The following is a 16,056-nucleotide window of genomic DNA, read 5'->3' on the forward strand; positions in this document are numbered from 1 at the left end:
GCTGACAGCTTGGCAAGCTGCTAAGTAATGACTTGGCTACATGCAGGATTCCAGTGTGCCAAAAGCTAGAGACCTTCCTCAAAGAATGCTTCTTATAAACTAGAAGTAGCCTATATCCCTAAAGCAGCTACTCAGCTGCTCCACCAGATTCCACCAAGGAGATGATTACCAATCTCACCATCAGGAATAACTACATCCAGCTGCCCAGCCACTCAAAACCAGGCCCAGCCAAGTTGACACATAACCTTAACTACCACACTTATTTTGGTCATGCTGTCAAAGGGGACAGGACCCTGGAGAAGCATATCATGCATGATAAAGTAGAAAGTCAATTATAATGAAATGTGCAAAGGTGTGGAGTTGGAAAGCCAAAAGGGAGAACGCTAGGCATTTCTCAAGCTAAAAGAACTGAAGAGAAAATTTAACCCTCGAGTTGCAATACTGAAAGATTCTATGGGCAATATATTGAATGATGCAGGAAACATCAAAAAAAGATGGAAGGAATACACAGTCACTATACCAAAAAGAACTGGTCAATGTTCAGCCATTTCAGGAGGTGACATATGATCAAGAACCCATGGTATTGAAGGAGGAAGTTGAAACTGCACTGAAGGAAGTGGCAAAAAAACAAGGCTCCAGGAATTGATGGAATACCCATTGAGATATTTCAACAAATGGATGCCATGCTGAAGGCACTCAATTGGCTATGCCAAAAGATTTGGAAAACAGCTACATAACCAACTGACTCGAAGAGATCCATCTTTGTACCCATTCCAAAGAAAGGTGATCCCACAGAAAGTGGAAATTATCAAACAATATCATTAATATCACACGCAAGTAAAATCTTACTGAAGATAATTCAAAAACAGTTGCAGCAGTATATTGACAGAAAACTTCCAGAAATGCAAGCAGGATTCAGAAGAGGACATGAAACAAGGGGTATCACTGCTGATGTCAGACAGATCTTGTCTGAAAGCCAAGAATACCAGAAAGATGTTTACTTGTGTTTTATTAACTATGCAAAAGCATTCAATTGTGTGGATCATAACACATTATGGACTACATTGAGAAGAACGGGAATTCCAGAATACTTAATTGGACTCATGAGAAGCCTGTACACAGACCATGAGGCTGTTGTTCTAACAGAACAAGGGGATATTGCATGCTTTAAAATCAAGAAGGGAGCGTGTCAGAGTTGTATCCTTTCAATCTGTATCCTGAGCAAATAATTTGAGAAGCTGGACTATATGAAGAAGAACGTGGTATCAGGATTGGAGGAAGATTCATTAACCACCAGTATATGCTGATGACACAACTTTGCTTGCTGAAAGTGAGGACGACTTGAAGCATTTACTGATGAAGACTGAGGACTACAGTCTGCATGCAGTATGCATTACACCTCAAGGTAAAGAAAACAAAAATCCTCACAACTGGACCAATAAGCAGCATAATGACAAATGGAGCAAAGACTGAAGTTGTCAAAGACTTCCTATTACTTGGTTCTGTGATCAACACCAGTGGAAGCAGCAGTCTAAGAACATCAGATGACGTATGGCATTGGGCAAATATGCTGCAAAAGACCTCTTTCAAGTGTCAAACAGCAAAGATATCTCCTTGAAGACTAAGGTGTGCCTAACCCAAGCCAAGATATTTTCAATCTCCTCATATGCATGCGAGAGCTGGACAATGAATAAGGAAGACTGAAGAAGAGTTGGTGCTTTTGAGTTGTGGTGTTGGCGAAGAATGCTGAAAGTACTATGGACTGATAAAAGAACTAACAAATCTGTCCTGGAAGAAGTGCAGCCAGAATGCCCCTTGGAAACGAGAATGGGCAGACTTTATCTCACCTACTCTGGTCATGTTGTCAGAAGGGACCATTCCCTGGAGAAAGATATCATGCTTGATAAAGTGGAGCATCAACAAAAAAGGGAAAGACCCTCAGCCGGATAGACTGACACAGTGGCTACAATGATGGGCTCAGGTGTAACAAGGATGGTGGGGCTAGCACAGGATTGGGCAGTGTTTTGCTCTGCTGTACATAGGATCACTATGAGTTGGAAATGACTAGACGGCACCTAACAACAAGGAAACAGAAAGTCTGCAAAAAAGGGGAAGACCCTCAACAAGATGCACTGACACAGTGACTGCAATGATGGGCTCAAGCATAGCAAGGACTCTGAGGATGGTATAGGACCTAGCAGTGCTTCGTTCTGTTGTACAAAGGGTCACTATGAGTCAGAGCCAACTTGACAACACCTAACAAGAGCAGACCTGAATAAATGGAAAAACAGTGTGTGTTTGTGTAAAGGCAGGCACAGTATAGTTAAGATGTCAATACTACCCAAAGTAATTGATAAATTCAACACAATCTCCATTAAAATTCCAACAGCCTTCTTTGAAGAAACAGAAGTCATTTCTCTAGCTCATATGGAAGGGTAAGCTCCGAAAAGCTAAAGCAGTCTTGAAGAAGAAGAATAAACTAGGAGGACTCATACTTTCAGACTTCAAAACACATTATAAAGTTACAGTAGTCAAAGCAGCCTGGGACTGGTATAATAATAAAGACCAACGGAATAGAAAAGAAAGTCTAGAAAGAAATCCAAACATCTGTGGTCAGGTGATTTTCAACAATAGTGCTAAGACCACTCAATGGAGAAATAATAGTCCCTTTCACAAACAGTGTTGGGAAATTAGATTTCTACATACAGAAGAATGAAACAGTATATATAGCTCACATCATATATAAAAACCAATTAAAAATAGATTAAAGACCTAAGTGTGAATACTAATAAAATTCTTAGAAGAATATATAAGGACATGCCTGTGGGACCTAATATTTAAGGAGGAATTATTAGATAAGACAACAAAAGCAAGCAGCAAAAGACAAAACAAATGAGATCTCATAACTATTAAATATTTTTGTTCATCAAAGGACTTTATTACCGTAATGAAAGAGAGCACCTACAAATTACGAGATAATTTTGGGGCACCATTTATTTGATAATGGGTCTAATATCACAAATATATTAAAAAATAAATAAACCTCCTCCAACAACAGAAAGACAACTCAAAAAATGGGCAAACAATTTGAATTTGAACACCCAAAAGGATATTCACATGGCCAACAAGCACATGAAAAGATGCTCAACATCATTAGCCATTGTTGGTATGTGCCACTGAGACAATTCCAACTAAATAGCAACCCTACAGGACAAAGAACTGTCCCCCATAGGGTTTCCAAAAGCTTAAATCTTCACAGCAGCAGACTGCCACATTTTTCTCTCACACAGCCACCACTGGACTTTTCCTTTAGCAGCTGAGCATTTAACCACTGCCACATCAGGGTTCCTCAAAAAAAAAAAAAAAAAACTAAACTCACTGCCATCGAGTCAGATCCGACTCACCGACTCATAGCTACCCCACCTTGGGTTTCCGAGGCAGTATCACTACGGAAGTAGGTTGCCCAACCTTCCTTCCCAGGAGTAGCTGGTGGGTTTGAACCACCAGCCTTCTGGTTAGCAGTCAATTGCCTCAGGCACTACACTATCAAAACCACAATGAGGTATCACTTTTCAAAAAAAAAAACCCATTGCCATCAAGTTAATTCCAACTCTCAGTGACTCTATGACAGAGTAGAACTGCCCCATGGGTTTCCAAGGCTGTAAATCTTTACAGAAGTAGACTGCTTCATCTTTCTCCTGAGGACAGCCTAGTGGGTTCAAACTGCCAAGCTTTTGGTTTTGCAGCCAAATGCTTTAATTAAGATATCACCTTACCCCCATTAAAATGGCAATGATGAATAAAAACAGAACACAAGAGGTTCTGAAGAGGACGTAAGAAACTGGAACACTCATCCAATTTCCTGCCTTGTTTTGACCACTCCCACACATTGCTGGTGGGAATACAAAATTGTACAGTTTAGCAGTCCCTCAATCTCAACTCTAAGTATACACACCCAAAAGAAGTCAAAGTGGGAATGTAAAGAGAAATCTACACACCAGTGTTCACCAATTGTCTGTCAGTTTGTTGTAATGTGGTGGGTTGCATGTTGCTGTGGGGCTGGAGGCTATGCCACTGGTATTTCAAATACCAGCAGGGTCACCTATGGTGGACAGGTTTCAGCAGAGCTTCCTAAGAGAGACTCAGAAAAAGGAGCTATCTACTTCTCAAAGAACTGGCTAGTGAAAAATCTTATGAATAGCAGTGAAATACTGTCTGATATATTACTGAAAAACTTTAAGAATAGCCTTGAGACATTGTCCAATATAGTGACGGAAGATGAGCCCCTCAGGTCAGAAGACACTTAGAATGTGACTGAGGAAGAGCTGTCTCCTTGGAGTACAGTTGACCTTAATGATGTGGATAGAGTAAAACTTTCAGGACTTCCATATGCTGATATGGCAAGCCTCAAAATGGGAAGAAACAGCTGCAAACATCCATTAATAATTGGAACATGGAATGCATGAAGTATGAATCTAGGAAAATTAGAAGTTGTCATAAAAGAAATGAAATGCATAAAGGTCGATATCCTAGGCACTAGTGAGCTGAAATGGACTGGTTTTGGCCATTTTGAATCAGAAAATCATATGATCTTGATCTACTATGCCAGGAATGACAAATTGAAGAGGAATGGTATAACATTCATCATCACAAAGATTGTTTCAAGATCTATCCTGAAATGCAAATCAAAACAACAGTGAGTACCATCTTCCCCCGGCACTAATAGCAAAGTTCAGTAAGACAGAAAGTAACAAATGCCGGTGAGGATGCGGAAAGATTGGGACTCTCATACACTGCTGGTTGGACTGTAAATGATACAACCACTGTGACAAGCAGTATGACGATTCCTTAAAAAGTTGGCATTAGAAATACCATTTGATCCAGCAATCCCATTACTAGGTATATATCCTAAAGAAGTGAGAGCCAGGACAAGAACAGACATATGCACACCCATGTTCATCACAGCACTATTTATAACAGCAAAAAGATGGAAACAACCTACGTGCCCATCAACAGAAGAATGGATAATCAAACCATGGTACATACACAAAATGGAATACTATACAACCCTGAAGAATAACATAGCATCTGCAAAACACTGTATAATGTGGATGAACTTGGAGGACATTATGCTGAGTGAAATAAGTCAATCACAGAAAGACAAATATTGTATTAGTCGGCTATTGTAAAAAGTCAAGAAAAGGTTTATATATGGGATGAAACTTTCTTTTTGGTTACCAGGGCTGGGAGGGGCAGGGAGAGAACACTGCTATACAGAGAGAGACAAGTACTGATTTGGGTGAAGGGAAGGGCAGTGCACCAAATGTGAGTGATCAACACAGTCTGAAGAAGAGGAAGACAGAAAGAGGTACGTGGGAGATACAGACAACAAAGATGAACCCTTTTGTACATACAGTACTGCATTATCAGTGATGGCAAATATTGATATATGGGTGGATAGATTGTTAGACAGGCTGAATGATCAGGCAGGGGGAGTGGGCCCATGACCATGTGTAGGGTTGGCAGACGATGTTTCTACAAGCATATTTGTATGTCCTATAAGAATGTCCAAGTATATAATAGAGCTGACCAAGGACAAGGTTGTGGTGGCTTCTTGGCCACAGCCAGCTACCTGGAGGAAGCAAGTAGTTGGACCTATAGGCTCGGGAGCATTGTCCCAGGGGACATCAAACTCATTTGACATAACACACCACACAAAAACACTGTTCCACATCCTACTTTGGTAAGTAGTGACTGGGATGTTAAATGCTCAGTCTCTCCTCATCCAGAGCAAAGAAGAATGAAGAAAACCAAAGACACATGGAAACAATTAGTCCAAGAGACTGGTAGACCATGCGATCCTCAGACTATCTGACCATGAGATCAGAAAAACTAGATAGTACCTGGTTACCACTGTCAACCATTCGGACAGGGATCTGTGTAGGAGATCCTGGATGGAATGGGAGAACAATATGGAACAAAACTCAAAACCGTAACAACAAAAAAAGACCAGATCTGCTGGTCTGATAGAGCCTGGTGAAACCCCTGAGACTATGGCCACTCACTGCCCTTCAGGTCTGGAATTGAACCCACTCCTGTGGCCTCCAGCCAAATAAATGACAGGCATATGGGCTGAACGTTTACATCTGGTAGATACACTCCTTAGAGAGATCAACCATGGAAGAACAGAAGGGCAGTATATGCACAGGGAGACAGCTCAGGGGGCAGGAGTACATGGGAGGGGAGGAGACAGGGAAGAGGTAATTATGGGGAGGAAGTGGGAAGAGAGCTGTTACATTGTGGGAAATTGCGGTCAGCTTCATGAGACAAAATGTGTATGAACTGCTGTATGGAAAATGAATTTGCTGTGTAAAATTTCACCCAAAGCACAATAAAAATAAAAAATAAAAATCTATCCTGAAGTACAATGCTGTCAGTGACAGGATAATGTCCATAATCCTACAAGGAAGACCAGTTAATATGACTATTATTCAAATTTACACACCAACAACCAAAGCCAAAGATGAGGAAATTGAAGATTTTTACCAACTTCTGCAGTCTGAAATTGACCAAACATGTAATCAAGATGTGTTAATTATTACTGGTGATTGGAATGCAAAAGTTAGAAACAAAGAATCACCGGTAGTTGGGAAATACAGCCTTGGTGATAGAAATGATGCTGGAGATCGCATGATAGAATTTTGCAATGACATTCATTGCAAACACCTTTTTGCAACAACATAAATGATGCCTATACATGTGTACTTTGTCAGATGGAGTACACAGGAATCAGGTCGACTACATCTGTGGAGAGAGGTGATAGAGAAGCTCAGTATCATTAGCCAAAACAAGGCCAAGAGCTAGCTGACTATGGAACAGACCATCAACTGCTCATACGCAGGTTCAAGTTGAAGCTAAAGACAATTAAAACAAGTCAATGAGAGCCAAAATATGACCTTGATTATATTCCTCCTGAATTTAGAGACCATCTGAACTCTAATAATCATCTTGATGCACTGAACACTAATAATCGAAAACCAGAGGAATTGTGGGATGACATCAAGAACATCATCCATGAAGAAAGCAAAAGGTCATTAAAAAGACAAGAAAGGAAGAAAAGACCAAAATGGAGTCAGAAGAGACTCTGAAACTTGCTCTTGAATGGAGAGTATGTAAAACAAGATAAAAGAGCTGAACAAGATTTCAAAGAGCAGCTCAAGAAGACAAAGTCAATTATTATAATGAAATGTGCAAAAGCATGGAGTGAGAAAACTGAAAAGCAAGAACATGCTTGGCTTTCTCAAGCTCAAAGAACTGAAGAAAAAATTCAAGCCTCAAATTTCAATATTGAAAAGATTCTACGGACAAAATACTGATTGATGTGGGAAACACCAAAAGAAGATAGAAGGAATATACAGAGTCACTATACCAAAAGGAATTGGTCGATGTTCATCCATTTCAGGAGGCAGCATATGATCAAGAACCAACAGCTGCACTGAAGGAATTGGCAAAATACAAGGCTCCGGAAATTGAAGGAATGCCCATTGAGATGTTTCAACTAACAGATGCCACTGGAGGCACTCACTCGTCTATCCTAAGAAATCTGGAAGACAGCTACCTGGCCAACTGACTGGAAGAGATCTATATTTGTACCTGTTCCAAAGAAAGGTGATCGCGCACAATGTGGAAATTATCGAACAATATCATTAATATCATAAGCAAGTAAAATATTACTGAAGATAATTCAAAAATGTTTGCAGCAATATATTGACAGAGAACTTCCAGAAATGCAAACTGGATTCAGAAGATGACACATAATGAGGGATATCATTGCTGATGTTAGATGGATCTTTTTCTGGAAAAAAAGAATACCAAGCTGTTTATTTGACTATGCAAAGCATTCAATTGTGGATCATAACAAATTACGATTCACAATGAGAATAATAGTAATTCCAGAACTCTAACTGTGCTCATGAGGAACCTGTACATAGACCAGAAGGCTGTCTGTCATTGGGATACTGCATGGTTTAAAATCAGGAAGGGAGTCCCTTAGGATTGTATCCTTTCAGCATACTCATTTCAATCTGTATGCTGAGCAAATAATCCAAGATGCTGGACTATATGAAGAAGAACATGGCATCAGGATTGGAGGAAGACTCATTAACAACTGGCGATATGCAGATAACACAACTTTGTTTGCTTAAAGTGAGGATGAGCACTTACTGATGAAGATTAAAGACTTCACTCTACAACCTCAACATAAAGAAAACAAAAATCCTCACAACTGGACCAATAAGCAGCATAATGATAAACAGAGAAAAGACTGAAGTTGTCAATGATTTCGTATTACTTGGATCCACAATCAACACCAACGGAAGCAGCAGTCAAGACACCAGATGCCATATTGCACTGGGCAAAACTGCTACAAAAGACCTCTTTAAAGTATTAAGGAGCAAAGATGTTACTTTGAAAACTAAGGTGTGCCTAGCCCAAGCGTGGTATTTTCAATAGCCTCATATGCATGTGAAAGCTGGACAATGAATAAGGAAGACCAAAGAAGAGCTGATGCTTTTGAACGGTGCTGCTGAAGAATACTGAATGTACCATGGACTGCCAGAAAAACTTAACAAATCTGTCCTGGAAAAGTGCAGCCAGAATGCTCCTTGGAAGTGAGAATGGCCAGACTTCATCTTACCTACTTTGCTCATGTTGTCAGAAGGGACCATTCCCTGGAGAAGGCTATCATGCTTGGTAAAGTGGAGGATCAACAAAAAAGGGGAAGGCCCTCAACTAGATGGATGGACACAGTTGCTGCAACAAGGGACTCAGGTATAGCAGGGATTGTGAGGCTGGCACAGGACCGGGCAGTGTTTCATTCTGTTGTACACAGGGTAGCTATGTGTCAGAGATGACTCAACGGCACCTAACAACAACATACACCAATGCTCGTTGCAGCACTTTCACAGCCAAAAGGTAGAACAACCAAAATGTCCATCAACAGATAAATGGATAAACAAATGTTTACACCTACAACGGAGTATTATTTAGCCATAAAGAGAAATTAATTCCTGATATATGCCACAACATGGATAAACCTTGAAAACGCTACTGTGTACCATCCTGTTGATACCAACTCATAGCAACCCTATGACAGAGTAGAACTGCCCCGTAGGGTTTTCAAAGCCACTGGGTGGGTTTGAAGCTGCCAACCTTTTGGTTAGCAGCCACTTAACCATAGAGCCAGTGGGCACCTTTTAAAAATATTATGCTGAGTGAAATAAGTCAGTCACAAAAGGACAAATACCATATGACCTCACATATATGAAACAGTCAAATATACAGAAACCAAAGTTTTTTAGTGTTTACCAAGGGTGGGATGAAGGGAAAAGGAGGAATTTTTGCTTGAGAGGCACTGAGTTGATGTTCACGGTGGAAGGATAATTAGGAAAAAGATAGGGATAAGGGCTGTGCAACATGAAGAATGTGATCAATATCACTGAACTGTGCACGTAGAAACTGAATTGGGGAATGTTTCGTTGTGTGTAGTTGTACCACAATAAAAAAGATGACAACGATGATGACAAGAGACCACATAAATAATTTTCTTTGGCTGACCCTTCTCATTTGAATTTTATACTTTCACTTGTGTCTAGATGTTAACTTCACAAGAAATGAGAGCTATGCAAAAGTGTGTGTAATAACAAACACAATCAATAAGCAAAAGATCTTAAAATGTCCTACTTGGGAAATACTGGACAAGTCAATCTTAGTTTTCTCATCTGTACAATGGAAATAACATGTCTTGTAGTGTTATTATGTATATTAAATACAATGTCTGGAAAGCACCTGGGATGATATTTAATAAGCAGCAGTTGGTTATTATTGTTACCAAATGAGAAAATTGCTGTAAAAGTACAGTAAATGCAAATGTAAATTACTACATGTGAAAGTGGCAATTGTTTCTTAGATGTGACCTGACTAGAGTGAATTATACTGCTTGTGTGATAATAACCTTCTTATTTAAAAAAAAAATAAATATGGAAAAAAAAAATAAGCATAGGCAAATATTTCAATAATAATGAAATTATTTATAGTCCGTGAACTGGCTCATTTTTCTCACCCTTTATTTTTCCCTCCTCAATCAGGCTTTTTACTTCATCAACCCTCTAAAAATGACAACATTCTCCAGACTAGTTATACTGATAACAGTAAACTTTTCAAGCTGGAAAAGCAAAGGTCTCCTTATTGCTAACAGTGTGAGGAAGCAACGCTAGCTAAAATGAGATATGGTAAATATTTATACAAAATTAACAGACCTTTACCCCACAGGGGAGGCTGCAAGCATGGGAAAGCACAGCTTCCCAGAACTCAGCATAGCGGATGTCTGTACAGCTCCCTAAGGGCTAGAAAGTCTCTCTATCCATAAGAATGCTTCAAAGGGCACTGCCTCTTGCTCGTAGCCTCTGTGTAAGTCTTAAACAAAGTAAAATTCTCAAATTACAATTTTCTAGGCTTTCTCTACCTAAAGACAGTACTTACTCAATTCAAAGATTTGGTTTATAGGCTGCTTTTTTAAACCAACTCTCTGCTCAGCCCAGTTCTATATTCTAACCTTTCTAAGAAAATGTAAGAGGACAATTTATAACTTCAAAAGGATTAAAAAATAACACACATCTAAATTTCTCAGGCAAATTTTCTTTCCAATGTTATGGCACAAAGAGTGGCTAGAATAAAATGATTCATGCCACAGATGTCAGTAAAAAAAAAAATCTTTACAAAGAAGAAAATTAAAAGTAACAAAGTTTTTTGACCCAGAAAAGGAATCTAGAAATAGAATAAAAGGGACAAGTTATTTAATAAAGTGGTTGAAGCTATCAACTGAATAATAAGAGACGATCACTACTTTAACAAGAAATCTTTAAAAGGTTTGTTACTTAACCAAACATAGATTCTTGCTAAGAAAAAGACTGAATCCAATTCACTTATATAGTTATACTTCACAAAGACCTGGTCACCTACTATTAAAATTATTCATTTGTCGCCTTTTCCCCCTTACATACTTAATGTAACAATTTTTTAAGTCACTTTTTACTGCTTTGTGTATCTATAACACAAAACTTGTATTAGATGGGCCTTAAAATTCTTTAGTGTCAGAATAATTACGATAGAAAACTGTCTACAAGCAATACAAATTAGACTTCAAAAAAGTTCAATGTTTACAGATATGTGTGCATTTAAAGCAAGGAATAAAAAAACTAAACACAAAGTAGGTATTCCTTAGAAGAAATGAGACAAAATTCCTTGTGTCAGAAATCTGGAAAAAAGGAATACATATATAGGTAATTAAGAGCAGAAAGAATAAAATATACACTTACTCCTCACTTATTGACTATCTTGTTATCCGACATTTCTCATTTACAACATAGTAAAAACTCTACTATCACTATCTTGTGCATTAATGGCATATATTTACTGGTAACGCATGCCGAGGTACAAGGCAACAGTAATGCTTGTTGGTTGATATGTGTCAGTTTGGTTGGGCTATGATTCACACAGTGGCTTGGCAGTTATGTAATTATGTAACTTGGCAGTTGTGTAATGATGAAATTTGGCAGTTACGTAATGATGTAGTCATCCTCCATTTTGTGATCTGATGATTTCTGCATAATGCCAATTTCACCATAATGATCTAGTCTTTGGAACCTAACAATGTTGATAAGTGAAGAATGATTATAAAACCATACTATGAAGATAACACTTTAATGGTGTTGAAAACAATATCCACTTGCTAGTTTCATCCAAAAGATTCAAAAGATCAACTGACCCATATGAGTCAATCAATATAAGCAGGACTGAGACTCACAGGCCAAAGAAAATGGGCATTAAAGTGATATGAATTCCAACTCTTCTTTTTAGAAACTATGCAGCCTTCAGCAAGTTAGTGAACCTCTTAAAGACTCATTTTTCTCAGTTTTAAAATTGGGAAAACAATATTAACTTACAGAGTTGAGAAGATTAAAAAAGACAAAACACACAAAGTATCTAGGATAGTGCCAAGCACTTAGTCAGTATAGACTCAATAAATATAATACCCTTTAACACATCACAAGTTTCTTTGTAACACTAAATTTCATCTATTCTTTAAAAATGCTCATTTCACCTAGATCACATCTTGCTAACTTCCTAAAGTCTAAAATAGAAAGAGTAGCAAGTTATGATTTAATACTGTGTTGCTAATCAAAATACTACAGTTTGCAAAATCGTTCTCTGACTCAATCATCACCATACTTTCAAAGAGATTGCTAATGACTAGAAACAGTGACTAAAGAAATGCCTAACCCTGAAAATGTTGATTTCCTTCTAAGGCTTTAACTTCCATAATCAAAAGCAATGAACATCTAAAGTTTCTCAAATTTCAATTTACACCACACCCTTTCCATTTCAGCCTAAGCAACTAAAATATACTTAAACTGAAAAATAATAGAAGTAACCATATTCATTTTTTTCATTTGGAAGAAAATAAATTTCATCATTAATTATGAGTTCATACCACTACTTCATTAAAATATACATAAATTCTCATGTATATTTAAGCTTTATCTGCAGCACTATTTATCTACAGCACTATTTAGTCCTTTATCTTCAGCACTGTTAAATGAACTATCACTCTTAAGGTAAATTTCTTAATTCTTAAATATAAATCAACAGGTAGCAAGCGCTCAAAGTAATTCTGCCAACACAATGACCCACACAGAGCCAACAGTCGATATTTAATGAATTAATTAACAAATGAATTAATATTGATAAATATAGAACTGGACAAATTTAAAATGATCAAAGGCAGTTTTAAAAATTAACTGTCAATCCTAAAAATCTTATCCATTTTGTAACTACAGACATATCAGTTCCACAACCTAAACTGAAATAACTGTTTTGTTGAAATCTACTCCTTACATTCAGATGCATCTTAATTTTAAAAACAACCTATAATTTAAGATATAAAGGGTAAGGAAAACTACCAGAGCTAGGGGGGAAAAAAAAACTTTAGTAGCAGCAGCTGCAAATGCATGAATTACAAATCATTTTACATGTATAAATAAATTTTAGGAAAACTTTGCTGCTTTTTAAGGTTTAAATAATATCAGCTGCTACTCTGGTAGCATAGTGCCTAAGGCACCTGACCGCTAACCAGAAGAGTGGTGGTTGAAACTTACCAGCCACTCCTCAGAAGGAAGGTTGGGCAATCAACTTCCATTGTGAACAGGTCTCAGAAACCCAAGGAGGGGTTGCTATGAATCAGGTCTGAGTCAACGGCACACAACAACAACAACAGCAACAATATATGTATGTAAATATAATTAAGGGCTGAGATATCTTTCAAAAGCTATTTTTTATTTGATAAAGAGGGCAGTTTCAAAAAAAAATTCTGCTAGGGAAGTAAAAAGTAGTATCTTTGCTAATATTTATCCATATAATATTTAATTTCTACTTTTAGAAACAGAACTGTACCTTGTATCCTATATTAAGCTATAATTGCATGGTGAGAAGCTTCTCATTTTTGACCATGCACATCTACACAACACACCCAATTTACCTTTAAACACTGTCTCAAAAATTCTAATCATGTAGGGCTTCTGGGTAAATACAGTAACTAAAAACCACACACCTCTCCCCAAATTATGCAACTGAAAACTACAGCTAAAATCCAGAGTACAAGTATATTATACTGACAGAGGTACTGATGAACTATTTCGCTTGAAAATGAATGTTTTTCAATAATGTAAGCAATCTACTTCTGTAGAGATACCGCCTTGGAAACCAAAGGAGGGGTCACTGTGAGTTGAATCCGACTCCAAGGCAACGAGTTTAATAATGATATAACACAGAAAAATAACATGAACAATGGCAAGTCAGTTATTGTGCATGAAACAAACAAAAAAAGTATTTATTTACTTGTTTGCTTGTTCAGATTTTAAATAGACTATATGGCTCCAAAAGAGCCCTGATGGCCTAATGCCTAAAGTATTTGACTACTAACCAGAAGGTTGGCACTTCAACCCCCCAAACTGCTCCTCAGAAGGATGATAGGGCAATCTAATTCCATAACAATTTACTGCCTTGAAACACAAGGGGGGTCGCTATGAGTCAGAATCAACTCAATGGCAGTGAGTTTGGTTTTTGATATGGCTCCAAGCAGTCAAAGTCAGAATTAATTCAATACCAAGAAAAACTCAAATTTACATATAAATTTTATTTACAAGTCAATGACGGCCAATTTTTACTGCAGCTCCTACATGGATTCTGAAATGAGATTAAAATTATCACTTAAAGAAAACTAAAGCCATTTGAATACCTATAAAGATTAATATAAATTTCTCTATACCTATGAAAGAAGGCAGTTAAGATGATAAAATTAATTTAATAGTTGTTGTTGTTGTTATGTGCCGTCGAGTCAGCCCTAACTCATAGCGACCCCTCCTTGGGTTTCCGAGGCAGTATCACTACGGAAGTAGGATTGCCCAACCTTCCTTCCGAGGAGTGGCTGATGGGTTTGAACTGCCAGCCATCTGGTGAGCAGTCAAGTGCCTTAGCCACTATGCTACCAGAGCTCCCAATTTAATAGTAGTACTGTATTAAAATAAAATGCCTCATCACATTATATACACACTAATTTATTTATTCTGTAAGCTGTATAAATCCTTTGACCCCCCCACTATCTCCTGCCAACCAAGAAGAAACTGTTTAAACCTGTTTAATTTGCTTCTATCATTTATTACACAATATCCGACAAAAACAATGGCCATTGATGATCCTAGATTTATAATGTAATGTCTCTTACTCCCTACAACCATACAAATGACAAGTAGACTTATTGTATTACTTTATATGCTAATAAAATCTGTGATGTCTTGGGTCAAAATGGAGGTTTTAAGGCCCTCAGATTAACTAACCTGAGCAAGTCAAAGTGGCTTTAATTATATCTAAACTAAAATTAGATAAGACTCATACTTCCTTGCTTTTTTATCACCTTAGGGATCTGACAATTCTTTCTCTGCACAACAAACAGCATAGGTGAACACAAGATTTCTATAAATTATTCTGATGTCCTTCTCCAGAGTAAATAACATCATTGACAGAGAGCTCCCAGAAGACATGGAGCCATTAAGGGCTGAGATTCCTTTCAATTGGCTTCATTCCAACAGAGGCTCAGTGAGAAATCCAACCACCTGCAAGTCAAGTCTGTTGCAATGTTATTTTTCCCAGAGGTTAATTACCTGCTTCTGATACACACACATACATAAGTGAATACTCGCTCATGCACATGCACAAACACATAAGTGAAAAAAGATGCTGGGAAAGTGGATGACATTCTGCTGTAAGTCTCCCCCAGAAATACAACAAAATTCAAACAAGTTTCTGGCTCTTAAATTTCAGATACAGTCCATGAACATCCTCTCTTATTTGATTCCTGTCAGTCCATGATACCATTACCTCAAACTATTCAAAGCCAAACTATTCAACACCAAACTATTCAAAACCAAAGCCGTCAAGTCGGATCCGACTTACAGCAACACCTCATTAGGTTTCCGAGGTGGTATCACTACAGAAGTAGATTGCCCAACCTCCTTCTGACGAGTGGCTGGTGGGTTTGAACCGCCAGCCTCTAGTCAGCAGTCAAATGCCTTAGGCGCTATGCCACCAGAGCTAGGTAGTAAGAATTTACTATAAGAAGTCACACTTTCAGGGAGGGGAGCTGTTGCATTGTGGGGTAAACTGTGGTCAATGTCACGATACAAAGTATATGTGAACCGCTGTATGGAAAGTGAATTTGCTCTGTAAACCTTCACTCAAATCACAAAAAAAAAAAAAAAAAAGTCGTCACACTTTCAGAATTTATCTTTTAGAGATATTTAGTGAAATATTTAAGAGTCCTGGTGGTGTTGTGGTTAAGTGCTCAGCTGCTAACCAAGAGGTCAATGGTTTGAACCCACCATCCCCTCCATGGGAGAAAGATGTGGCAGTTTGCTTCAGTAAAGATTTTAGACTTTATGGATT

This window comes from Orycteropus afer, unplaced genomic scaffold (assembly GCF_000298275.1).
Source record: "Orycteropus afer afer isolate SDZICR_OR568_19922 unplaced genomic scaffold, OryAfe1.0 scaffold00036, whole genome shotgun sequence".
Lineage (NCBI taxonomy): Eukaryota > Metazoa > Chordata > Mammalia > Tubulidentata > Orycteropodidae > Orycteropus > Orycteropus afer.